The sequence below is a fragment of the Larus michahellis genome, chromosome Z (genome assembly GCF_964199755.1).
Source record: "Larus michahellis chromosome Z, bLarMic1.1, whole genome shotgun sequence".
Taxonomy (NCBI): domain Eukaryota; kingdom Metazoa; phylum Chordata; class Aves; order Charadriiformes; family Laridae; genus Larus; species Larus michahellis.
The window spans coordinates 79,755,044-79,781,660 of NC_133930.1; positions in this window are offsets into that span (position 1 = coordinate 79,755,044).

The window sequence follows — 26,617 nt, forward strand, 5'->3', positions numbered from 1 at the left end:
ACATGGGCAGTGAGGAGTCCTGGTGCTGTTGCTGTTGGTGCACTCTGATGTTTGTGCAGTCTTCTTATCCACAGTGGAATGTAGTTGTGAGCCAAGGAAGCAACTGGTTGACCAGGAGGGCTGGGCAATGCTGCATCAAATTCAAAGTTTTCATAAAAGATCAGTGTTCATCAGATATTGTGACTCCAGCATCTCAGCAAGGCATCATATGAAACACTGTGGAGTATAGCAACTCCACACACAATTATGGAAAATTAAGTGCACAGAAGCTGTTTTGAGAAGGTGGGTGCACAGACTTATTGTGTTAGCTTTGTCCACAATGTCAGGAAACTGTGAGCTTTGGCAAAGTACTGGCATTTGCCAAACAGCTTTTTACCTTTTATTCAGTCCAAAGAGAAAGTGGAATAAAATCTAATAAAAGCTAAATTAGTAAAGTGTTTTTATTCTGAACTCTTTAAACAGCTGAGAAGTTGCATACCATTTCTAGATCAAAGCAACTAAACTTTAAAAAGCGTATATACTTTTGACAAACTAGAGTTCCTATCGGAAGCAGCCTACTTGTAATTAAAACATTGCAGCTGCAGTACTAGAAGAACGGAAACACTGAAAAGCAATAAAATCTTTCGACTGACTTTGATGGGCTTAGCATCAAGATGAGGAAAAAACAGAGTTCGTCTCCAGGATTTTAACATGGGTTTCCTGACAAAATCCTCCTCTGCCTGGATGGTACCAGGGGTGCAAAAGATTAGGGAATTCACTTGTTCATCTTCTTTATCAAAATGCCTCATGTAATGAAGCCAGACCCTGGAAATGAATTGCTGTGAGGTGTATCTCCTCTGTTAGTCTTTGCTGCTGAATAAGGTTTTGGGCAGTATGTAGATGAAGTGCAGTGTGGTCTTATAGTGAGGTCTGAGATTAATTATCTGTCTGTGAAATCTGTCTGCTGCAGTCCTCTGAGTATTTTACTGAGAACTGTAGCCCTTGATTTTTGGTGTAGTCTGACTTACTCCAAAACCAGCTGTAAATGTTGCACCAAAGAAGACCTCTTCTTTAAAGTGTTCCAGAATGGATTTGGTGTTGGGTGATGGATGGATGTATTCATGTTCTCTGTTTTAAGAATTAGAGAAATTAGGTCTACAGAAATACAGTCTTGGTCTTTGTTGGGGAAGAAGCACTACCAAGGAGCAAAGGAAGGCTGAATTATGGAAGTCTTAAGCAGAATAAATACACAAGACACGGGACCGGACAGGATGCACCCGAGGGTGTTAAGGTCATCAGTAGGCATCACTGAGAGGATGTGTCATGGGAGGCTTCTGATGCCTGGAGAAAGGAAAATGTCACACCCATCTTCAGTCCCTTGTAAGATTGTGGAGCAAATCCTCTTGGAAGTCACATCTGGGCACAAGGAGGAAAATAAGATGCTTGGGGAAAGCCAGCAGGTGTTCCTCAAGGAAAAAATTCCTGCCTGATCAACCTACTTGTCTTCTATGACTGGTCCGGCATATGAGGGGAGAGCAGTGGCTGTCATGTGCCTTCATCTTCTGTAGTATCCTTGTGAAAAATTGTGGGGATATGGGTTGGGTGGGTGGAGTACAAAGTTACTGAAACCTGGTCGAGTGACTGGGCTCGAAGTGTAACGGTCAGCGATGTGTGAAGGTTAGCTGGCAGCATGCGATGCCCTGCGCCTGCCAGGGGGTGGTCCCATGCAACACTACAGGGCTCAGTGTTCACAGAGTAGGAGGCCGCTTCGCAAAAAATGCATCTAGAATTCATGGTGGACAGCAAGCTAAACACGATTCAGCAGGACACACATCTGGCCATGAAGGCCAACTGTTTGCTGGGCTGCATTATTAAGTGTGGGGTCAGTGAGTCAAGGAAAAAAATTATTCCCCTCTGCATGGGTTCATGGGGCTGCACCTGTGTCCAGTTCTGGTGATGCCACTATGTGAAAGACAGTGATAATGTCAACAAGTCCAGCACAGGGCCACAGAAGTGATTAAGGTGTACAACAAAAGGCCAAGGGAACTGGTTTTGTTCAGCCTGAGGAAGTGAAGGCTAAGGGTGGGGGGGAATCTACTTGCTGTCTTCAGTGACCTACTTGATTGTTGTAGGGAATCATAGAATCATAGAATCTTCATGGTTATAAAGGACCTTTGAGATCATCGAGTCCAACCATACATACACAAAAAAACCTCCAAACGCCTACAATCTCTGCCACTAGAGCATGCTCTGAAGTGCCAAATCTAGATGTTTCTTAAACACCTCTAGGGATGGTGACTCCACCACCTCCCTGGGCAGACTGTTCCAGTGCCTGACCACTCTTTCAGTAAAGTCATTCTTCCTAATATCTAATCTAAACCTCCCCTGCCGCAGCTTCAGACCATTCCCTCTGCTCCTGTCATTATTCACCTGGGAGAAGAGGCCAACAGCCACCTCTCTACACCCTCCTTTCAGGTAGCTGTAGAGGTCAATGAGGTCTCTCCTCAGCCTCCTCTTCTCCAAGCTAAACATGCCCAGCTCCCTCAGCCTCTCCTCATATGCCCTGGTCTCCAGAGCCCTCACCAGCCTGGTAGCTCTCCTCTGGACACGCTCCAGCACTTCAATGTCCCTCTGGTAGAGAGGGGCCCAGAACTGAACACTGCACTCGAGGTGAGGCCTCACCAGTGCCGAGTACAGAGGCACCATCACTTCCCTGCTCCTGCTGGCCACACTATTCCTGATACAAGCCAGGGATTCTTGAGATGCATGGTGAAAGGATGAGTGATGGTGGACACAAGTTGCAGCAAGGGAAATTCCATTAGGCTATAAGTTTTTTCATAGTGGGGGTCCTGAAGCATTGGAACAGGTTACCCAGGAAGTCTGTGGACTCTTCATCTCTGGAGATATTTGAAACTCAGCTGGACAAGACACTGAGGAACTGGACCCCACTTTGAAGCAGTCCCTGTTTTCAGCAAGAGGTCGGACTAGATGACCTCCAGAAGTCCCCTCCAACCTAAGATAGTCTATGATTTGGTGATGCTACAAATGATTTATTTTTTTTTTTAAATCTTCTGGAACTTCTTCAGCTCTTTCCTACACATCACTTGGCACCGTCCTGCTCCTTTTATAGATTATTTCTTCTAGTCAGACTTGTTTGTGCAATTTAAAATCTCATCATGCGATTGCCATACAGCCTTTTCCATCAGCTGTGTCACCCATCAACCTTATTTTAAGGGAAGTTCTCAGTTCAGGGAAAGCTCTGACACTGCTTAATTCACCTCTGCTGAAATCAGACCTGATGTCCATATCTGAACGCTGCAAAGCAGGGATGTGACTCCTTTTGAGGTTATGGCTCCAGTGTAATCTTTGAGGAAAGAAGAAACGTTTAATTCATTTCATTCCCAACAGCAATAGCCCATCCTCCCCACACCTCAAACAACATCATCTAGGGTAAGCTGCTGCTTGCCGCAGTGTTTTTATCAAACAGGAGAGCAATCGGAACAGACGTACAGTAAATTCAGGCTGGGGACATTTTTCTGTTTACCCCTTGTCAGAACTGTATAGGGCAAAAACTTCAGGTGATGGGAAAGACACGCTCCTTGTGGGTTGGTGTGGTTTTGTGTCCAGTTGTAACCTCCACACAGATAGGATATCAAGAGAAGAGTTTTTGTCAGGTGGACAAATGTGGTGTACAGCCTTTTTTGTGTGCTCTGGCATGCCCATGTGGTGGGGTGCTGTGCGTCTGGAGGTGAACACGGGCCCTGGTTGGGAGGTTGGTCAATCAGCACAGGGCTGTGCTTTGGCCATGGTGTGTGTCCTCCTGCAGGGCTCCTGCTCAGTGGTGGCACCAGGAGCCTGCAGCCGCTCCGCTGTGCAGGACAGGCACCCGTGGATGACATACCCTTTGCTTCTTTTGCTATTACTTCTCTTTCTGCCTCCCTCTTAGTGCCAAATCAATGAGCAGTTTCTTAAGGCCTGGCTAATTAATAGCTCACTGCTCCTAGAAAGAGGCAGTCTGATGCCTTGTATCACCTCTATCTCCTCCTTCACTCCTAGCATGGTTTCAGTTGGCTTTGGTGCTTGCTGATCTCAGGGAAAACTCAGAGATCAGAAAAGAGACCTGGCAGATTTTCTGGTTACTTCATGTACTTTCCCTGAATCTAAGACTATCTGTCTTCAGTGACCTACTTGATGGTTGTAGGGACTCTGAATGGTTGTAGGGACTCTGAATGATTGTAGAGAACCCTGACAGGCTGAGAGAGTTGGGGTTGTTCAGCCTTGAGAAGAGAAGGCTCCGAGGAGACCTTATAGCGGCCTTCCAGTACCTAAAGGGGGCCTATGGAAAGGATGGGGAGGGACGCTTTATCGGGATGTGTAACGACACGCCACGGGGCAACGGCCTCAAACTGAAAGAGGGTAGATTTAGATTGGATATCAGGAAGAAACTCTTTACTGTGAGGGTGGTGAGCCACTGGAACAGGTTGCCCAGAGAAGCTGTGGCTGCCCCATCCCTGGAGGTGTTCAAGGCCAGGCTGGATGGGGCTTTGAGCAGCCTGGTCTAGTGGGAGGTGTCCCTGCCCAGGGCAGGGGGGTGGAACTGGGTGATCTTTAAGGTCCCTTCCAACCGGAACCATTCTGTGATTCTGTGATTCTGTGTAAGTTAACCAATGTTAGGTTTCCAGTATGCACTTGTTTGCATGGCCTTGGTAAAACCAAAGTATCTATATTTCAGCAGTCCTCTGAATTAAGGCAGTTTTACTTCAGGAACACATTTAGTTTTCAATTATGTGAATTTTAACTAGCTAACTTAACCTTGATCTAAATAAATGTGGTTTAAATAATAATATGCAGGGGCTGTGGAGCAACAGCCTTTATTTAAACGTGGCACCAGGGAGGTGAGTAGACTTAGCTGCAGGTGTAGTGATGTGAGTTTAAACCTTGCGCTCAAGACCATTTCCAGTTCATCTAACTTACCCCCTGCCACAAGCTGCAGCGGCTTTTATGTTTTTCCTATGGGAGCATAACGGCCTACATGCAGGTAGATCTTTGCCCTTTGAGACAGCTTCTGTGTGTGGACCAGGTCAAACAGAAGGGTGGCATAGCCACTTTTTTTACCCAGTTCCAAGGTGTAGGAAGCTGAATGTTCTTCAATTACAGAAAAATCCCAACAGCTGCACAATCAGGTCATCTTCAACTACAAATACTCAGATAATGCACATGACTGTGGGTTGTTTTTTTGTTTTATTTCCAAGACTGCATACTAGGGGATTTGTCAGTTAGAATTAATGAGGGGTGCAAGCTTATTTCCATAGGATATTGATAGATGGGAAGCAGATGCTCTTTTCTGCATGACAGGACTTCCCTTGTATCCCACGCAGTGCAGTCTGATCAAGCTTTACTGCAAGGAAGTGTAGCACCTGGATTCAGGGGATTTTTAATTAGAAACTATAGGATATGCAACTTCAGTAAAGTAGGGAACTTGTTTAAAATATGTTCCAGCTGTTGCGTGATTAAACCCCTATGATTGTAAGATTGTCCTTTGCTTCCACTTTTAATAATGCAGTTATTACTAGAGGGCCAGCAGGACATGTGATGTGCTTAATGCAGGAACCAGGACTGTCAGTTCCGAATTATACTCCCATGTTTCTGCAAAAAAGCAGTAGGACCCCCCCCCAGGATATTCATGTTACTTTCTCCTTTTCAAAACCGGCTTTCTTTGCAGAATGTGAATTATTCACATGCTCCGTGTTGAAAAGCCAGGTCAGTAGCCCCTATACTATGGCCAGTTGTTTAGTGTTGAGCTTTGAATCATAGAATCATAGAATAATTTAGGTTGGAAAAGACCTTTGGGATCATCGAGTCCAACCATCAGCCCCACTCTACAAAGTTCTCCCCTACACCATATCCCCCAACACCACATCTAAACAACTCTTAAACACATTCAGGGATGGTGACTCCACCACCTCCCTGGGCAGCCTATTCCAGTGTCTTACCACTCTTTCTGGGAAGAATTTTTTCCTAATGTCCAGCCTAAACCCACCCTGCTGCAGCTTGAACCCATTCCCTCTTGTTCTATCGCTAATTACCTGTGAGAAGAGACCAGCACCAACCTCTCTACAATGGCCTTTCAAGTAGTTGTAGAGAGTGATGAGGTCTCCCCTCAGCCTCCTCTTCCTCAAACTAAACAGACACAGCTCCTTTAGTCGCTCCTCATAAGATTTATTCTCCAGGCCCTTCACCAGCTTTTTTGCCCTCCTCTGCGCTCGCTCCAGCACCTCGAGATCTCTCTCATATTGAGGTGCCCAGAACTGGACACAATACTCAAGGTGTGGCCTCACCAGTGCTGAGTACAGGGGGACAATCACCTCCCTCCTTCTGCTGGTCACACTATTTCTAATACAAGCCAGGATGCCATTGGCCCTCTTGGCCACCTGGGCACACTGCTGGCTCATGTTCAGCCTCTTGTCAATTAGAACCCCCAGGTCCTTTTCTTCCAGGCAGCTCCCCAGACACACTGCCCCAAGCCTGTAGCGATGCACGGGGTTGTATCATCTATTGGTGATCCATAGAAAGCTGATCAGTCACCTGGTACTATCTTCCCCCTCTTACACAGAGGCTTGATCTTGGTTGTAGAGTACTTTGAAGGGTGGAAGTAGCTATTAGCGGAAAGAAGGAACCAATATTACGTTGTATGTTCTGATCTACAAAAAGATGTAATTGCTGGGGAAAAATCATTTTGGTTTTCTGATTCTGAAGGCTAGTCTTTCAGTGTGACAGCACCTCTGCATACAGATAATTGCTGTATGCCTGGAGGTACTGTGGGAAAAGAGGTAGTAGAAACAGGGATGCTTATGCAAGGGAAGACGAAGGGGATGCAAGAATGGAGTAGTCTATAGACAATGTTATCATCTGCTTCGTTTAGAAAAGTGTAAATAAGAAACTCATGAAACAAAGTTTACTTCTATGAATTCCTTACCATATCTATAAATCAAAGTTTTTCAAAGAGTATCATGAAGATATTTTTGACATTAGGGCCAACTCTGGAAATAGGCAAATAAAAAACTGCTTTCAGAAACAGACTTCTAGCTTGGTAGAAGACAGCAAAATGCTTATAAGTCTGTAATGTCTCCTTTGCCCACCCCAGAACGTAAGAAGACCTCAGAGGATGCTGAGATAGGGGTCAGTGTGGATCCCTATGGAAGAAGGTTTGGCTCCTTGCAGTGGATGTTGTCCAAATTTCTGGGACAGTGGAGACCCTCCAGCAGTGGAACATGTGCCTCAGGTAGGGGTGGTGATATGTATGGCCTGGATGGAAGGGGATAGTAAACAGAAACCGTGTTCTTAAGAAATAAGCCTATGTTTAGGATATGTGCCAACGAGTGAGGGAAGAAACAGTGTGTTTGCCAGATCAAGGGAAGTCTCATGTAAGCTGGAAATTTGGGACAGTGTGCAGGCTGAGTAGACTACACAATGCTCAAAAGCAAATGTCTTTTAAAATATGACTGTGACAAGCTTATCTCTTCAGGTCTAATATATTCTGTCTTACAGTAGATGTGTCAGATTGGTAGCAGACCAGTGCTAGTGAAAAGCCTGGGGACAGCAGACATCAGATCTTCCTTTGAGGAAGTGCTGAAGGTGCCACCACGTGCTGCCTTGCTGTCAAGGAGATCTGAAGTTCCCTTTGAAGCCTGTGAACATATCCGAGAATCAGAGGACCGATCTTGAGAGAGATAAGAGATGAGCTGACCTCCTGCTGTATGGGGGTTGTGGTGGCCTCCAGGGACAGGGCAGGAGAATTGCAGGGTGGTTTCCAAACCAGGAAGGTCACTCTAGGAATGCGAAACTGATTCCCAGCAGGACTTGTGCTAAGGGAGTGTCAAAAGGGACAGGAAAATAGAGAGAACAGCTTTATGGAGTTACAGCCCCCTCTTCCCTCCAGCCTTTGTCTCTCTCTGGTTTACTGTATGCAAGGAGAGGTCACTGCGATCAGCTCATGGGACTTTTGACATGGTTGCTAGGACTTCCGTCAATTAACTCTGCCCTGAAATAGAGCAAGTCTTTAACAACAGCCTCCATTTCTTGATTTGCAAATCACCAGTGATGGAAATGTATTATAGTGTGTGGTAAATTATTTCAGTCTTTTTCTACTTTGCTTCCACTTCCAGCTCCTAGTTGCTTGTTGCAGCTATGCTTGCTCAGCTGAAAAACACTGTGGTAAATGTCTGTGCTCTGTGGAGACGAGTAGGCTGAAGACCTGAATCTTCCCAAGCCTTTCTCTCTCCCTTAATCATAATTTTCCTATTCATTAGTCAGCATTAAAGCTCTTTGCAGTTATGACAATCTTCTCCACACTGTCAATATCCTTATTTACCTGCTGATACTAGAAGCAGACACAATATTGTAGTGGTTGCCCCAGTGATAAACACAGAAGCATTTAGCATCCCTATCCCTATTCAATATTCCCTGTGTACACCCCCAGAATTCCCATTAGTACTCTGGCTATATTTAACATTAGCAGATTACGACGCGGAGATTATCCATCCTTGAATCCTTTAAAATCACTGCTTCCCATGAGAGAAATACCATATCCTGTATGTTTACTGTGTATTATTTATCTTACATGTACAGTTTTATACTTATCTGCTCAGACTAAAGTGTACCCTTGGTGTATGCCAAGGCTAATTCAGGTTGTACTCACTCAGCGTTGTGTTCTCTCTCCATTGTTTACTGTTCTCCCAATCTTGTTGTCACCTGCCAAGCTCAACGCTAACAATTTTATGTATTTTCCCTGGATCATTCACAACATGTTACACAGTATAGGGTCAATAACTGACTTCTGTAATTGCAGTAAAAGTACATCTACTTGGTTTTGGTTTTCTGTTTATGATTACCCTTAGAAATCTGCTATTTAATGTATGCCATGTGTGGGTTATTTTAATTCTTCTTTTTTTTTTAATTAGAGTATTTTGTGGTATCAAGTGAAATGTCTTGTAAAAAATTATTATTGCCTCAATTACATTATTGGTCCGACTGAATTGTTTTGTATAAGTATTTGAAAATTAAAATTTTCTGCTGACCTAAGGATTTTGTGACTTTGTGATTAATGTAACAAAGATTGAAAGTTCAACCTAATTTAGAAAAGCCAAAAAGAATAATTAAGTTTTTTTTATACTGGAACATTTAAAATTTGTTTCAAAAGAACACTCTGGTACAAAACTGTGAATTAAAAGAGGTTAAGAGCTTCTTAAATCATAAAGGAACTTGAGGTATTGTATTCAATGAAATATGATGCAAAATCATTCATTTTTAAAAATTATTTTTGTGAGAAGAATTCTGTTGCATGCACTTTTTCCTAGGAGAATTTGTTTGTCAGCCTTCACAGTTTTATATGGGACGTAAGGCTGAAGGCTGATACTGCAGGAACTTAGACAACTACGATAAAGTGTTGTCCCAAATTAACTGGCAGTCAAAAACATCAGGACTTTAGCTGAAAGATACATGAATAGATGAAATATAACAAAACAATATAACATGATCAATAGCAGTCAATAGTAAGGTAAAAAAAAATAGGGGATGTGACAGATTATCTTGTCAAACTCTGCCATGTAATCATTGCGATTCATTTGTCACATGCCAATTTAAAATTTCCCAATTTCTGCCCTTCATTGCCCCTGTTGGAGGGAATTTTCCAGCTCTGATGTGTAGGAACCGTCAGATTTGAGGTCCAATAGTATTTGTAGATAGCTTATACACTTTTGTTACTGTGCCAATACTGTCATTTAGCTTCATAGCCACCCTTCCTCCCCGAGGTTTACCCACTGGCGTATTTTTAGAGATCAATCGCACTCCCTCTCGATGCTGACTTTGATATGCTAAGCGAGCCTTTCACATATCCTCTGCAACGGCAGCTGCCTCCTCCCCTGGCCATCCCAGCAGTCCAGCCCCGTATCTGTTCCAGTTTTAGCTTCTCTTTGAACACAGATGGCTCGACTGTAGAGGCTGTTCCAGATGAGATTTCATCCCTGTTTAATAAACTAGCATTAATGGCTTACCTGTCTCCTGGATACCTCGTCTGCTGTGCCAGAGGACTGCCTTTGACTCTTTCACATGACTTTGATGATAAAGACGGTCTGATGTGCTGATCCATGTAACAGACACACACACTCGAGCAAGTGACTCCGATCCTGTGTTTGCTTCGCACCATCCAGGCATCATCACTCAGATTGTATAGTTTTATTAAAATCCTCACTGTGGAATGTGCAATTCATGTGGCAATTCTTCTGGTATTCTAGGATGGAGCTGTTTGGTCTCTCCTAAATGCCACATATTATGTATGTGGGCTTTTGTCTCTGCTGGTTGCTGGTGGTGGGAGTGTGGTAGAAGCCATGCCATCAGCCTGACTGGTGGCATCCAGGATGACAAATACACACTAAAGAGACCTATGAGCTGAAAGCGCCATGTATGAGGTGGAGTACTCGTGTCCAACGAGGATAAGCAGAACCAGATGAAGATCTGGCAGTTGTAGAGGCCAGTGGATACAGATGAGGTTGCTCAAATAATTGTCTGGGGGTGTACTTCAGGTCCTGTGGGAGGTGGAGAGATTTTTTCACGTGCCTGGGTCTGGCTGTGACTGTCCTTCTGACAAAATCAGGTGTTTATGAAGGGTTTGCCATTTCAAGCACTGGGAGCTCTAAGGCAGTCATGGGAAGTGGTCTGATGAGATGGAGAACTTGAATGGAGAAAATCCAGTACAGAGCTCCCTGACAAGGGTAAATGCTTGCAAGGAAAGAGTTTAGATCTGCCTGAATCATCCCTTCAGAAGGAAGTAAAGTGGACACAGAGGTTAATAAGGAATTGAAAGAGGCCAGCAATAATTTGAAGTCAAAATGAAGGGATCACGCCAGCATTGATTAAAGCAGGGTGGTGTTAGATTTGGCAGTAATAAGGCAGCTGCACTTTAACTATAGAAATCAAAAGAGAGAAGACAACAAATGGGACTGGTCTAAGGATAAAATTTTATGTGACAAGTTTAAGGATTAACTAGATGTGCCTCCAGATGAAATGATTTTATCTCAGAGTGCAAGGAAGATGATAAAGCACAGCACACCGACATAGGCAGGAGGAGGAAGATAACGATGAGGGTGTGAGGCTGGAGGTTACCACCTTAGAGTGACATACAGTTTGTGCTGAAATCTGAAAACCAGGAGATTCATATTAATGCTGGAAAGACTGTTGCTCTAATCTTATTTTTCTCTAAAAGAGTTATTTTCCTTCATTCCTTTTTGCCCATAATGAATAAAATACAAATCTCAAATGTTCCTTTCTGTAGTGAGAGAGGAAATCATGCCTTCATCACTCAGCACAATATGAAGGGGGTTTTCAGAAGGTCTCGTAGCTATTCTATCTGTCCCCTACCGATGTCTGCGCTGAAATCACAGAATCATGGAATCACAGAATGGTAGGATTTGGAAGGGACCTCTGGAGATCACCTTGTCCAACCCCCTGCCAGAGCAGGGTCACCCAGAGCAGGTGGCACAGGAACGCGTCCAGGCGGGTTTGGAATGTCTCCAGAGACGGAGACTCCACCACCTCTCTGGGCAGCCTCTGCCAGGGCTCTGCCACCCTCAAAGTCAAGCAGTTTTTCCTCATGTTGAGATGAAACTTCCTGTGTTCCAGTTTGTGTCTGTTGCCCCTTGTCCTGTCACCAGGCACCAGAGAGGAGCTTGACGAGGAGCTTGACCGCATCCTCTTGACACCTGCCCTTTAGATATTAATAAGATCCCCTCTCAAAAAAGGCAGCAAAATCAGGTCACTGCTGAGCAGTTTGGAAAGTCCCAACCTGTAAGTGAATAAATGTGAGGATGTAATTTAATTTTTATACATGTAAAGGTCCTTTGCTGAACATGAAGGGAGGTTCCATAGCAGAAGAGATTGCTTCCTCAAATTATTCACTACATAATCTGTAGGATAGGCCTCAACTACTCTGCTACCGTGACTATATTTGCAGCATTGATCTCTGACTTTGTGAGAGAATCAGTGTGGTCAGTCAGAATTATGTATTACGTTTGTAATACAAAATTTCTTACTGCAATACATGCCTTTAGTCAGACATTTTCAAAATTTTGTTTCTTGTTTTACTCATTCTAACCGAAACAAAGCTAAATAGATGCCGTCAGTGCATTGTTGTAGAATGAACTTTCCCCTTCCTGTTCTTTAGTCATAATTTTGGTTATCAAAAATTCATGATGCATTATGATCGCAGGAAGTGGCAATTCTACAACCTCCCAGTAATATGTCAGAATATGAAAGTACTTCGTGGTTTGGACCAGATTCTTGCTTGTGTGAGTCGATTTTTCCATCCAGAGACTACTGGTGAAAGGTCAGCCCTCTGACTGCTGTGTAATCGATACCATAAGGTGAACAAAATCAGGAGCTTAGTAGTCTAAGGATGTACCTGCAGGGCATGTGGTGCAGTGGAAAGCAAAACACCATGGAAAGGTGTCTTGCTAACATGCCTCTTCACTCAGTGCGGTTAAATACCAGGTCAAGTGGTTCAGTGTGAGTAGGGCATCTCTGCATGGCACCAATCTACCTTAGACCATGCCAACTGGGGCTGTGCTTCTCACAGACTTTTAGCAAGACAAATGGGGCCGGCTGACTCTGGTGGATCTTCGTCAGGCCAATGAACCTCTTCGGTCAAGGTCCTCAACCAAGTACATTGTTAGCAGCTGAGTCCTCTGCAGCTTCCTGCATCTCCCTTCCCTTCAGGCTGGTGGGTGGTTGTGCTTGAATGCTGGTGGCAGCATTTGAGTGGCAATGAGCAGGGGCTGCTCCGTGTCCAATGTCACCCATAACCGTGGGGACAGTCTTCCTATTCCTTCTTTGTTTTGGTGGCTTAGAAAACACCAACTTCACGTTGCTAACCATCAAAGAGTAGTTATTAAAAGCCATAAAGTGAGATTCCAAGTAATTGTTTGGTCTTTTAGCCGGATGACACCCATTGACTAATGAAAATTGAAATATGTAGACCAGCTTTATGCTGCGTGCACAATTTTTTTTACTAAGATTGAGATTTTTGTGAGCTACGAGGCAGCACTGGAAAACAGCTGGATGATGATAGACGATTTGGGTCCTGGCATTGCACAGATTTTGGGATGATGAAAAGACAAGATGTCTGTATTTAAGGCTTGTTTGGGATGACAGCTACTGAAAAAACCAAAAAGACTATCAAAGCATTCAGATTCTGATTTGAGGCTTTTCATGAAACTGGACAACTGGAAATGTAAAGATGTAGAATTTTGTTTGGACATTTTTCTTTGTCATATTCTGTCTGTATCTGCAGTAAAACAAACACTTGAGTTGCTCTGCACAACGGACTGGATAATGACCAGTCATGTTTTTAATATGGCAGGATTTTACGAATGCTGGTCTGAAGTCAACATCCGTCCAACAATTCATTGAAATACTCTGTATGCACTTTTTATTTTCAGGCAGTCTAAATGAGAATCCGAAAAAGCCTCTGGAAAGAACACACACGGCACATCCCACTGTTGCAATTACACTTAAGACCTGTACAGATTTAGGTACATATATTGCCCTCCTGCTGAGTTTTTTCATATACAGTAGATTTATGGGAGTTAAAACAACTCAATACCTCTGTAGTGGTGAATGTCCCTGGATTTCAGAGCCTGAAATCTTTGAATGAAAGTGTGCAATTTACTGCTTTTAGAGCCTTGGAAATTGCAGTTACACTGCTGACCATATGCAATGCCATTAACCACATACCAGTATGATACGTAATGTTAATTTCACTTACTTTTTGATATACTCGTTATTTTCTAATACCCATTGCCTAACTTTGAAATAGTAGTTTGGTTTTATTAAAATTTGTACTTTTCTCAAAAGAAGAACTTCAAAGAACTAAGACCTTACCTATTAAAAAACAGAAGAAAAAGAAAGGATTCTAGGCAAAGCCTGCTGACTCTCCTTATGAAAACCATCTTTATGAGGGATAATGTCTGACAAGTGAACCAGGTCAAGCAGTATGCATTATCTCTTCAGAGTTCTTCTGAGTCATGCTTTTAATTTAGTGCTAGCTCTATTTAAAACTCAGTGCTTCATTTTTTGATTATGAATGTCTGATGACTGGTAGAAAAGTAGAGATTTACCTTGCAAAAAAAAAAAAAAGGCATAACGCAGCTAACAATCCCCTTGACTTGTCCATAATGACAGAAAATGCACACACTTTTTGGCATATGTAATTACAGACCTCTAATCTGAATGTTTGGTTTAGATGAAAAAAAAGGGGGGGGCAAATTATTTATCATTTTTGAAAGGGCTTGATCCAGGAGCTAGTGGGCAGGTGCAGACTCCCCCTTCTTTCACTGAGAATTGAATGAAGTACAGATGATGGGTGAAAAAATGGTAAGGCAATGGTTTTGTGGTTTAAATTTGCATGTAGTTAAGCCCCACTGAAGTTAAAGGTTGGGCTGTGCTTTACGTGTTGTAGTGGACTGGGGCTTAGACACCATGAAGGCAAATAATCATTATAAACTGATTATGTAGACCCTTTGCATTAACACGAGGCTTCTCTCCATTCACAGCAATTTTGACCTTCTAAAAAATCACTTTGAGTGTTTGATGTGAAATTCAGAGAAAACAAGTCTAGAACATTGGCTCACAATCGAGTAAATTGTGAATATGTGTAACTCACTTGTGTAGTCACTCTCTGGTTGTAAAGGCAAATGAAAAAGATTACTATCAGAAAGCTTAATTTTGGCATAGTGTGGCTCAAGAATTTATAATTTTAAAATGAAACTTCCATCTCAGACTGCTTAAAAACTGGAGGAGGGAGAGGTGTGCAAATTGTAATTCCAAGTTCACCTGCGACTCGCGCAGACCCTCCGACTGTGACCCCAGCACTGTCTGCATCTGGGTTGCAATTAGACAATATTCTTGGTCTAGACCTAACTAATGATTAAAACCAGACCTGACCTTCTTGTTCGAGGGAGAGTTGAGTTAGCCTTTATTAACTTGCAGTTATTAATTTCACAAGTTACAAAGGAATCATTGATGTGAAACTCTATTTTTAGATTTCAAACTGTAAATGCTTTCCAAGACCAAGCTGTACAGGAGGCAGCATAGTAAATGTAGCTGTTTCTTTAATGAGCACTTAATTAAGTGCCTACCTTCAAATAGAAAAAAATACAACCACCTAACACTTGCCATATGAAGCTTTTCTCTTTGACCTCTCAAGCCCAGCACTACCTTGGGTGAACGCTGACTGCCCGTGGTGACCACAGACAACCCTGGAGATGGCCAAGCATGTATTTTGGCCACCACAGAGAAGGCCTGTTTATGACTGTGTTACAGCTACCTCCTCTTCTCCTCTGCTCCCCAACTATATTTCTGGTTGGCCCTGAGATACAGGTCTACCAAAGAGCTTATGTACCTAAGCTGAAATTCATCCAGCACTTGCTGGAACATGGGGTTTTGGTGGGTTCACATCCCAGTTTGTTCTGGAGGACTGCGTTATCTCTTTTTGGACTTAATTTAGAAGTCCATGGATAGGGTTATCCTATGCCTTAGATACTGTTTACAAAGAGACTTCATGTGAAGTTCATTGTACCCCTTTGGATTTGTAGATTGTGAGTCCTTGGTAACCTACTCAGGAGCTGACATCCCACGGGACCAGGACTACAGCATTCCCAAGGGGACATTCCCTTATAGCCAGGTCAATGTGGAAGCTGCTGGTTATAAAGAAAAAACAAAATAAAATAAATCCCAGAGAGAACAGCCACTTGACAAGTCTTTTTTTACTTAATTAATTGCCCAACTTTTCCACATCTCAAAAACATCAGCAAATTTCAGGGATTTGGGTGGGTGTCAGGAGGATGAGGCAGGCTCTTTTCAGTGGTGCCCGGCAACAGGACAAGACGTAACGGGCACAAACTTGAACATAGGAAGTTCCACCTAAACATGAGGAGGAACTTCTTTACCCTGAGGGTGGCAGAGCCCTGGCACAGGCTGCCCAGAGAGGTGGTGGAGTCTCCGTCTCTGGAGACATTCCAGACCCACCTGGATGTGTTTCTGTGCAACCTGCTCTGGGTGATCTCCAGAGGTCCCTTCCAACCCTGTGATTCTATGATTCTATGATTTATATTTTCTAATCAAGCAAGCATAGCAGCAGTTGCTTTCTTTTGGAAAAAAGAAAATAAAGGAAAGAAATCTAAAATGACCATTAAATTGTTCATTATCAAAATGAGATTCTCTATGGAAAATGTCTACAGAGCCACTGCACCTTGGGATGGCGTTTGCATCAAGGAGCAGAGCCTGCTTTGTGTCCAGGGTTAGAATGGCTCAAGTTCAGCTAATGGGAGATTGCAGCCATCTGCTGCAACTGCCTCCTCTAAAAGGGGTACAAAGGCAGACAAAGGGCCATGTTCTCATCTCCCAATATAGGATGCTATGTTTGACAACCCTCCTCCAAATATTAGGCTGTGACCTCTGACTGAGTCACTAAACTGTCCAGGATGGGCAGCCAGTGGTCCCTAGGCAAGGAGATGGACAGAGAGCGATTCTGGCTTCCTAAAGCTGTTTTCTGATGGCAGCCTATGACTGGCTTGTCTGCATGTCAGATCATGAAGTCATTAAGAAATGAACAAAGAATGCCATAGAAGACACCCTCATTCAATAGACACCCTTTAAGACATCACGTGCCTTTTCAAGATTAATGTGCTTTATCATCCAGGTATTTCCAGTATCCAAATACCTTTAAAGAGTAGCTTCGGTGCCTGTTTCCCAAGGGTCATTTTGAAAATCCCAACCTAAATCTTAGTGTAAGATGAAAGGTGCTCTCTTAACCGACTGCTTCTAACATGATAGACATGAACTCTTCTTACCTGTTTTGTTTAAAAAAAGCATATAAATAAATGCATAATGTTAATGAATTGCACACAAGCTTTTAGCTTACATATGAAAAATGATGGAGTTGCCCAGTAGCGGCTCATGCTAATGGAAAATACTCAGAAGACTTTCCTTCAATATTGTTTAACCTGAGAAACTTGTATGACAGAGCAAGTGTCAACACCTGCTTGAAGCCTCATTCTTCAGAGTTATTCTCAGTGATGAGAAGAGGGTGCTTGACTGAAATGCCTGTCAGACTTAATCTGGGAAACAGCTCCATGAGCACAGGGAAGGTGATAGCCTGCTAGTCACAGGGTGCATCAGGATCATGGCTGTGCAGAGCACATGGCAAGCAGCTGTTGGTTACTCCAGTTTCAGGGTGGCATGAAAAGGAACAGAGAAAACTGACTTTCCCAACATTTTTGTAAATCTTCTGTTGGGCATTTTACCTTGTCCTTCACTGCTAGCTGGGTTGCCTCAGTTACTTTTTCTCCACGGCCATGGTTTCAGCATGCCAAATTGTCACTTGTTCTTTTTGCCTGCCTATGAGGTTTGGGAGCTTTCATTTTGCACATTGGAAAATGCAGCATGGTCGCTCTGCCTGAACTGCAGGAGCGAAGAGACCTGGCACACTCCCGCGGCTGAGCCTCCCTCCTGGATGCACCCCTGCTCCACTGGCAACACTGGCGCCTCCCTCCCTGCCTTGTTCTGTGGGAAGGGAACCTGTGCTCTCATAGAATCATAGAATGTGTTGGGTTGGAAGGGACCTTTAAAGGCCATCTAGTCCAACCCCCCTGCAGTGAGCATGGACATCTTCAACTAGATCAGGTTGCTCAGAGCCTCATCAAGCCTGGCCTTGAATGTCTCCAGGGATGGGGCCTCCACCACCTCTCAGGGCAACCTGTGCCAGTGTCTCGCCACCCTCGTTGCAAAGAACTTCATCCTAATGTCTAATCTAAACCTACCCTGCTCTAGTTTAAAACCACTGGCCCTCATCCTGTCGCTACATGCCCTTGCAAATGAGCTTTCTTATCGGCTCCCTTCAGGTACTGGAAGGCCTCTATAAGGTCTCCTTGGAGCCTTCTCTTCTCCAGGCTGAACAACCCCAGCTCTCTCAGCCTGTCCTCATAGCAGAGGTGCTCCAGCCCTCAGATCATCTTCGTGGCCCTCCTCTGGACCCGCTCCAACAGGTCCATGTCCTTCTTTTGCTGAGGGTTCCAGAGCTGGACACAGTACTCCAGGTGGGGTCTCATGAGAGCAGAGTAGAGGGGGAGGGTCACCTCTCTGGATCTGCTGGCCATAGTTCTTTTGATGCAGCCCACGATGTGATTGGCCTTCTGGGCTGCCAGTGCACATTGTTGGCTCATGTCCAGCTTTTCATCCACGAGTACCCCCAAGTCCTTTTCTGCAGGGCTGCTCTCTATCACGTCATCCCCCAGCCTGTATTGATAACGAGGGTTGTCCTGACCCAAGTGCAGGACCTTACACTTGGCCTTGTTGAACTTCATGAGGTTTGCATGGGCCCACCTCTCCCGCTCATCCAGATCCAGCTGGATGACATCCCATCCTTCTGGCACATTGACCACACCACTCAGCTTGGTGTCATCTGCAAACTTGCTGAGGGTGCACTTGATCTCACTGCCTATGTCATTGGTGAAGATATTAAATAACATCGGTCCCAGTACGGATCCCTGAGGGACACCACTTGTCACCCCTCTTCATCTGGACATCGAGCCCTTGACCACTACCCTCTGGATATGACCATCCAGCCAGTTCCTTATCCACCAAACAATTCACTCATCAAATCATCTACAGCCCAAATTCCCAAAGAAACTGGAAATCTTGATTCAGGTGTCTGATGCTCCTTGCTATTGCAGACAGAGAGGTGATGCATCTAAAACACGCATGCTACAGAGCTGGTGATGAAGCTATATCTCACTGTCCTAATGGCGTCTTATGCAGTAGTAAAGCAGAAAAGAGGTGATGACGAAAACTGAAAGTGTAATGGTAATGGAGCTTAGTTGCCATGTATAAAACAAGAGACAAACACAGACTAATGAGAAACAGAGTGGCCTGTGAGGAAGGGCAAAACAATGCTTGTACTATGGGGGGAAACATGAGAAAGGCAAATAAGTTGCCAGCTGCGTGAGTTTATTGCAAGCAAAAAAAAAAACCCTTAAAACCCAACCATTTTGCAAGCAGCAACAGAAACAGCCTGAAAGTACTTGCCAAGCGGAGGGCGACAGTGAGATCTCCTTGTACAATATTGTTTTCACTGCTTCCCACTGCGCTGGGGCTGCGAGGAGTGAAGCAACAAGCTCGTTTGTCCAGCTTTGGGTTGCATCAAAGCACGGAGTCTAGCATGCAAGCTTCACACCTGGCAGTGGTGTGACTGCCGGCTTAATGGGGTTTAAAAATCACTGCAGAATTATGTCAGATAAGTCCTCCACATTGCAGGGGTGCAGGTCCTGTACTCGTCACTGTACATGCTTTACAAGGATGTGTGGCTAAGGAAAGCGTGTGCCGGTATAGACAAGTAAAGCAGGATTCACTAAGTAGATTTCAAAACCTCTTCTTACAAGAAACCATTGCTTCTGCCTTCAGCAAACAGTTAGGATTTGTCATTTACACGTGGAGTCCTGATGCTTACTGCAATTTGTAGTCCTGCTGACGGAGCCCCTTGTGACACAGACAGGAGAGGGAGTGCGGGGACACAGGGTAAGAGAGGATGATCAAAGCAGTTTCAAATAGTGGACGGATGAATAGGTAGATAATGTGAAGATTAAGAACCAGTTTGTGACTCCCAGAGTATGCAATTCCTCTGCTCTGAAGGACAAAAAAAGTCCCTTATGCACTTCTTCCATATGGCCCCTTTCACCAACTCTTAATACATCTGTCTTTTGATGTGAGCCGTCAAAAAGAGGAATAAAAGGGACAGGTTTGATCAATTCTTTATTGCTTTCCATAATCTTAGAAGATTTTGCTGGTTTCCTTATAAATCTGCTTTTTATTTACCTGAAAATCATATCTCCTTAACTGCAGGCTTCCTTATTACCCTAGCACAGCACCGCGTGTGCCCGCTCCTCCCTCCCTCCCTCCCTCCCTCCCCTGTGCTGTGCCATTTTCATGTCAGCCCTTGTCAGCTGCATTTCTTCAAGCGTCTTTCTTTGTTCAAACGTAGTTGCCAGAAGTGTGTGGTGTCCGAGCTGTTGCCACGACATGTCCTCAAAGGACGTTACTCTGAGCTGCTTCTGGTCACTCTCGGCTTTCATCTTCTGCGCTGTCAAATTGTTTTCACCCGTGATGGCCCTTGTCCATCAAATGTACTCTCCCTGTAAATACCCTCAGGCAGGAAACCCATTAGCAGATGGACTCCATGACCTTCTACAGAAAGCACAGAATTTACAGCTGTGTGTAGTGCGTAGAAGTGAGGGAAGGCTTATTTATTCTGCTTTGTTTTAAGATCTTGTTTTCTTCTGCGGGGACAGATTTCTTCATGTCTGGAGGGAGGAATCATCTCTCCAGGTTGCTTTCTCCACCTGGTTGTCGCCTTTTAATTTAGTACCTGCTAACAAGAGGAAATCTGTATTTCAGGGACTGAGCACTGACAGAAAACGCTTCTTCAGGCATCCTGCTTGAAGTGCTACTAAAATGTGCTGCTAGGGTTGGAGTGGGATCTCACACCGAGGAGGTGGAGAACCGTCCTTTGTTCAGGGTAAAGAGAAAAAAGCCCTTAAGGGAGCTCCTTTCCGTCACAGCTGACAGCAGCAAGGACACTGCCACGTCCGAGAAATGCGGGGCTGGTCAGCAGCCTGCACTCTGCAGCCAGGCTGCTGCACCGAGGGCAAAATGCAAAATGTGTGGACCTTGACATCATCCCACCAAACTGTGTGTGTGTCCATGCACGGCAGACGGTGGGAGGAGGCTGTGCACAGACATCTTCACCTCAGCTCAGCCCTGCCAGTGGACTTGGGCACCATTTTCAGCCACCCCTGGCTCCCCATTGCTGACTGCCCATGTTTTCCCCCCTGAAGGTCTGATGACCAAGTCGCTTGTGTGCCTGCTGCTTAACTTAGTCCAGTTGAAAAAAGTTGGTAGCAACAACCTATTTTTTAAAAGTGGTTAAGCCAACAGTGTTGGAATGAAGTGAGGGAGGCTGATGCCAGCAGCAGTGATGGCACAATTTTTGGGGTCCAATGCCTCATAAAGGTGCTGTGCAGAGCTGCCAGGAATGGATCGCTGCTGGGGGAGCAGAGAGTACATCCTCAGCCCGTGAAGAAGCACTCAGAGCAATGCAGACATGTGGCTGGAAAAGCTGGTGAGAAAGGCTGCAGAAAGCCAAAGCCACATTTACAATGCATCCATAAGGAAAAGGGTTAGAAACAGTCTTCAGGAAGAGTACAAGCTGAAAAACATTTTGGAGATTTGAACGGAAAAGTCATGTCTCCTGCTGGTTGAACACAATGGGGGAAGGGAAATAGGGCTTTGTACATTCTCTGCAGAAAAATAGGAGTGCATCAGAGAAATATCTGATTTCTTCATCAATTACTTCTCCTAATGGAAACAGTATGTCTGTCCCCAGATTTTGGCTAGCTGCTCAAATCAAAATGGGTGACAATGCTACAGGATCATCACACAGAGCTAACTTCCCCCATTGCTGCAGAGAGATGCTAACTTTGTGTTCTGTGCTGGCGAGGCTTACTTATCCACAGAGAAGAAATAAATATTTTTTTTTAACTCTTTGCCCCATTGCTGTCCTTCTTTGGGGGTCAGACAAGTTGACTCCTCTGAGGGGGAAACCACTGACTGCTGTGGTTCACCTCCGACCACCAGAGCAATGACCTGGCTCTCTGCTGCTCCATACAATACAAGATTAACTTCCTTGTGTATGTGCAGGAATCCCCATGCTGTGCGCTATGCACATCACAGAATCATGGAATCATGGAATTAAAGAGTGGTAGGGGTTGGAAGGGACCTCTGGAGATCATCTAGTCCAACCCTCCCTGCCAGAGCAGGGTCACCCAGAGCAGGTGGCACAGGAACGCGTACAGGCAGGTTTGGAATGTCTCCAGAGACGGAGACTCCACCACCTCTCTGGGCAGCCTCTGCCAGGGCTCTGCCACTCTCAGGGTAAAGAAGTTCCTCCTCATGTTCAGGTGGAATTTCCCATGTTCCAGTTTGTGCCCGTTGCCCCTTGTTCTGTCACCAGGTACCACTGAGAAGAGCCTGGCCCCATCCTTTAGATATTGATCAGCATTGATGGGTTCCCCTCTCAGTCTTCTCTTCTCCAGGCTAAGCAGACCCAGGTGTCTCAGCCTTTCCTCATCAGAGAGGTGCTCCAGGCCCTTGGTCATCTTCATATCCCCCCTCATCTTCATATCCCCCCTCATATACACAAATATATGGGCATGCATATATGTGCCTGTTGCGTATACAAGCACGCGAGCGGTGGCTACTCCCTCCCAATGCAGGCGTAGGTGAGCAAAGGGTGCACAGCACCAGTCAGAATTGTCACAATATGCCTACCTAGTACAAAAAACTTTCAAATAGTAACCTTATATAAGTGTACAACGTATATTCAGGGCAGCGTGGCAACCCAGACTGGTTTCTGTGAGTTCTACTGGAATTAGAGGATCTGATGACTGGTATTTTTATTATAATGCCCTCCTCTCCTTTCCCGCGATACTATGTGAATTGCTGAAATATTGACACAGCACGTTATCTTTAAAAAAAGAAAAAATAAAACTTACAATTTAAACTCAGGGGGGAGAGCACTGTGATGAACAGTTTGCTCTGCTGCCTGGTAGTAGATTTCTGAGTTGGGAAGTATTCGCAATAGCTTGTTGACAAGACACACATGTTTATTAGGAGCGAAAATGATACCGAGTAGCTTAATCTCGCGCTCTGCAGAAAGAACAAAAAGCCCTCAACCCGACAGCAATGCAGCAGCAGAGGGCATCAGCAGCCTACGTTTAGAGGCTGTAATGACGGGAGCAGTTGCTAGCAGAGCCTCATAGGACAATGCTGTTTTAACTAGTGGATGGAAACCCTTAAAGCATCCTTGTAACCGTGACAAGCCAGTGTGGTGAAGCATTTCATGTTGCTGTGTTTTCAAAAATAAAATACAAATAGGGCAAACAATGGCCTGGCACCAGAATACAGCGGGCAATATCTAACGGCGGTGATAAACTAGGCAGGTCGCTTTGCTGTGAGTGCCTCTCCAGCTGAAGCCGAGGGGTTCGCTCTGGATTAAACAAAGCCATGTGCTATTTACAATGTGGTTTGAGTTTGTGCTCGCAGAGGTTTGCAGTGCCCCTGTGGAACAATAGCTCACTGAACAGGACAAATGTAGAACAGCTTACGAACAATGAACAAACAGTGAGAGGGAGCTGGGTTGTTTTAATTCTCATCCAAAATCCAAGGCAGTTGGTTTCTTAACGGAAAATAAAAAGCTTATGAAGCTGCTGGTACATTGTCACCAGGCGAGCAACCATTCAGCATCCTGGAAATTGAATTCAGATTTTTGGGAAGCTTCTTGAACTAGTGGACGGAGCAACACTGGATGGTGCCAATCTCCCCTCATACTGTGGCCTTCGATATTTCCTTTAAAGGATTTTGTCAGAAATGGAGGGCTCTAAGATGGCTGCAGGCCGAGACATTCAGAAGTCCACCCCACGTATCTAGCTCTGAGTAGGGAATCTGGGGAAAACAGAAACAAAGAGGACTGGTTCATTCCTGTGCTGCAAATGCTTTTTCTTGCATTTCATATCCTCTAAATTAGGATAAAGCCTGACCATTTCAGAATCCCCGGTTCCCCCAGTGCGAATTGCAGAGCTCCTGCAGCCCGAGGGCAGGTTTTGTCATCGCTACAGAGATGAAGAACCTCGGCTTGCATGCGAAAGGCAAAGAAATTCTTCTTGAAAGTGGTGACCTTGGCCCTTTGTTGCGATAGATTTACCGTACTCTTACGGATGGGAGGCAGTTGCTTCTTTGCCTTTCTTTTTCCTGCATTTGAGTGAGCAGAGAAAGAGGGGGATTGAGAGAATATTGACCCTGGTGTAAAAAGATACAGGTCTTAACATTATTTTTTTAGGGGTGCTTTTATTTCCTCTGATTGTAAATCTCCCAGAAACTGATAGTTTAACTGCAAGGGTGATGCTCAGTGAGGAAAAGCAAACGAAGACAAAATCACAGACGCCAGTTAAATAAATGGTGCCTGAAATGCTAACTAAATACCTTCACAGTTCAAAGGAGCTTGCAGAGGCACGTGCATTGCCCTTACATTTCCTGTCCCAGGATCTCATTTGTCACCAGCTTCATTTCAACCTGGGCTGAGGGCTGATTTTCTCAAGAGCTGTGGGTGCCCAGGGAGGAGGGCGAAGGCAGTACGGTGTGGGAAGCTGCGTTAACCTTGCTGGTTTGTGCATCTACTGCCTTGTTTTCTCGCTTCCATTGGCAAAGAGAGAACCACAGCTCCAGTAACACCCCCTTCATGGGGCTAGTGTAGAGGCTAGCTGCGACAGCTTGGGATCATGCCAAGCCAGTCTTTCAGTCCAGGATATACTGTTTTGTTCCCAAAAGACCTCTTATGCCAAGTGGGGCTTAATTTCATGCTCTCTACAAGTGTCTTGCACCAAGGCTTCCATCCAACTAGCAGAAACAGCTCTCTTCCAAGCCATTAGCTGACCATCAGCATTGTCTCCACTTGAATGAGCTTCTCTCACAATTTTTGGGCTGCAACAACCTGCTCTTTGGCTGCTTGACTTAGCCCCAGGCTACAGCCGTGAGCAGAGGGTCTGAGACGCTTCGTGTGTGCAAGGGCTGGTGCGTTGGCACTCGGATAATACACTTGATTTCTGGGGTGTTTCATCAGGAAGAAATAAAGGCAGATGTATAATCAACGGCTGAAAAAAACGTGCCAAGAATTGCTCCTAAATTCCAGCAGGTCTTCCTTAGACACAAATTGACTTTACATCTTCGGGGCATGTGCGTACTTGATTACTCTCCAGATACAAAGAGACCTTCATTTTTTTGAACACATGGGAATGATTATGTCAGGGTGAAAATGTGGGCCTCACCGAAGCCGGGAAGGAAGTAGAGCCCAGCATATTTTCCAGAGGTGTGGAGAAGCAAGGAGATTTCATGCAGTTCATGTCAGTCATTACCTTTTATCTATGCTGGAAAGCAAAGAACCAGTAAAATGGATGTGCTAAGTTTAAACACTTTTCCAGAAAGCCAAATTTATCCAGAGGGGATTTTTTTTTCCTGGAAGCAATGATCGGTAATAACTTTTGGAGGAATTCTTCGACTCCTATTATTGCAGCTGAGCCTTCTTCCTTCCTTTCACCATTATCTTCTCCCGAAGACTTTCTCTTTGAAGACCCTCTTAAAAGGTTTTCTCAAATGGACCTCTTCAAAAGAGACTTCCCAGAGATAATTCTTGTTAGCTCATGGGTACATTTTTATAGTGGGTTGGTTAGTTGGATTTGTTCCTTCTGTGTAAATTAAGGTACTGAGTAGAACACGACGGTTTTTGGTCATAGTAATAAAAACAGAAGTGAATCAAAATCACGTCCTACATTATCCAGGTGCATTTGACCGCAGGGTCTAGCAGAGGAATTCAGACAGTGGGGTTTTATTGCAGTGCTTCTGAAGGGTGCTGCACGTCGAGGTCTGGGTGACTGACGTTTCCTCTTTCTCTAGCAGCACACAGGGAACAACACTCAACTTGAGTGTGCCGCAGCCCATAGCTGGGAAAGAAATCTTCATCGACAGCTCGTTTACTTGTGGGTCCCTCTGCTAAGAAAGCCCGGAGCAAGTCCATGCAGGGGCATATTTGCATGATGCCCTTTCATGTTTTAATGTAACCAGTCAGCCAAAAGAAAATTGGAGAATATGGATACTTCCTAAACTTGGGGGGAAATAAATCTGTCTCCTGGACTTAAGCTCCAGAGCAGTAACTGGAAGGTGGTAACAGTCTGGAACACAGTAGAAAAGGATAAACTGAACAAGACTCACATCCATAGCTCTGCTGATGCTGCTCTCCTCCCAAGGATAGTGCCTTGTTTTCGAACTATGGATATTCTCTTTGTTTATTCTGACCTCCCATCTTGAGAAGCAAATTGGTCTCATTTCTGAATTATCAAGACTGACACAGGGTGTGCCCTGGAATATTTTTAACAAAAAAAAAAAAGAGGGAAAATAGAAAGAAAAATAAATCAAAGTACCCTTTGCATTATGCTGTCCTACTATTTTTTTTCTAGAAACAACATTGTGGATACAAATGAATTAGCACATAATGTTGAAATATTGTGAATATGCTGACATCTCATTGTTTTGCTCAGGAAGTAGTTTGTCATTGTTACAAAAATGTAACATGACTGTTTCAAAGTTAATTGAGTATGTTGCAAGAATTTTTAAAATCTCAAGTAAACCCACTGGTCAATAAACAACCATGTCTCCTTGGATGGAAAGGACTTTCCATATGCGAGTGGGAAAACCTCCAAATAACCAGTAGGTATTTATTCAGAGGGTAAGATTAATGGCATGGTCATGCTCAAAAGAGCCAACAAGGCAGCCAGGGTAGTAAGAGATCAGCCTGAACACTTTTTGCAAGGAAGGAAGCTGATATAAAAAATCCCCCCTCGTTCCAGACCTCATTATCTCAGAGAGCAGTTCTGGATGGGATTCAGGAGGCCAATTTCAGTGTTAAGGCAGTCACTGAATCTGAACG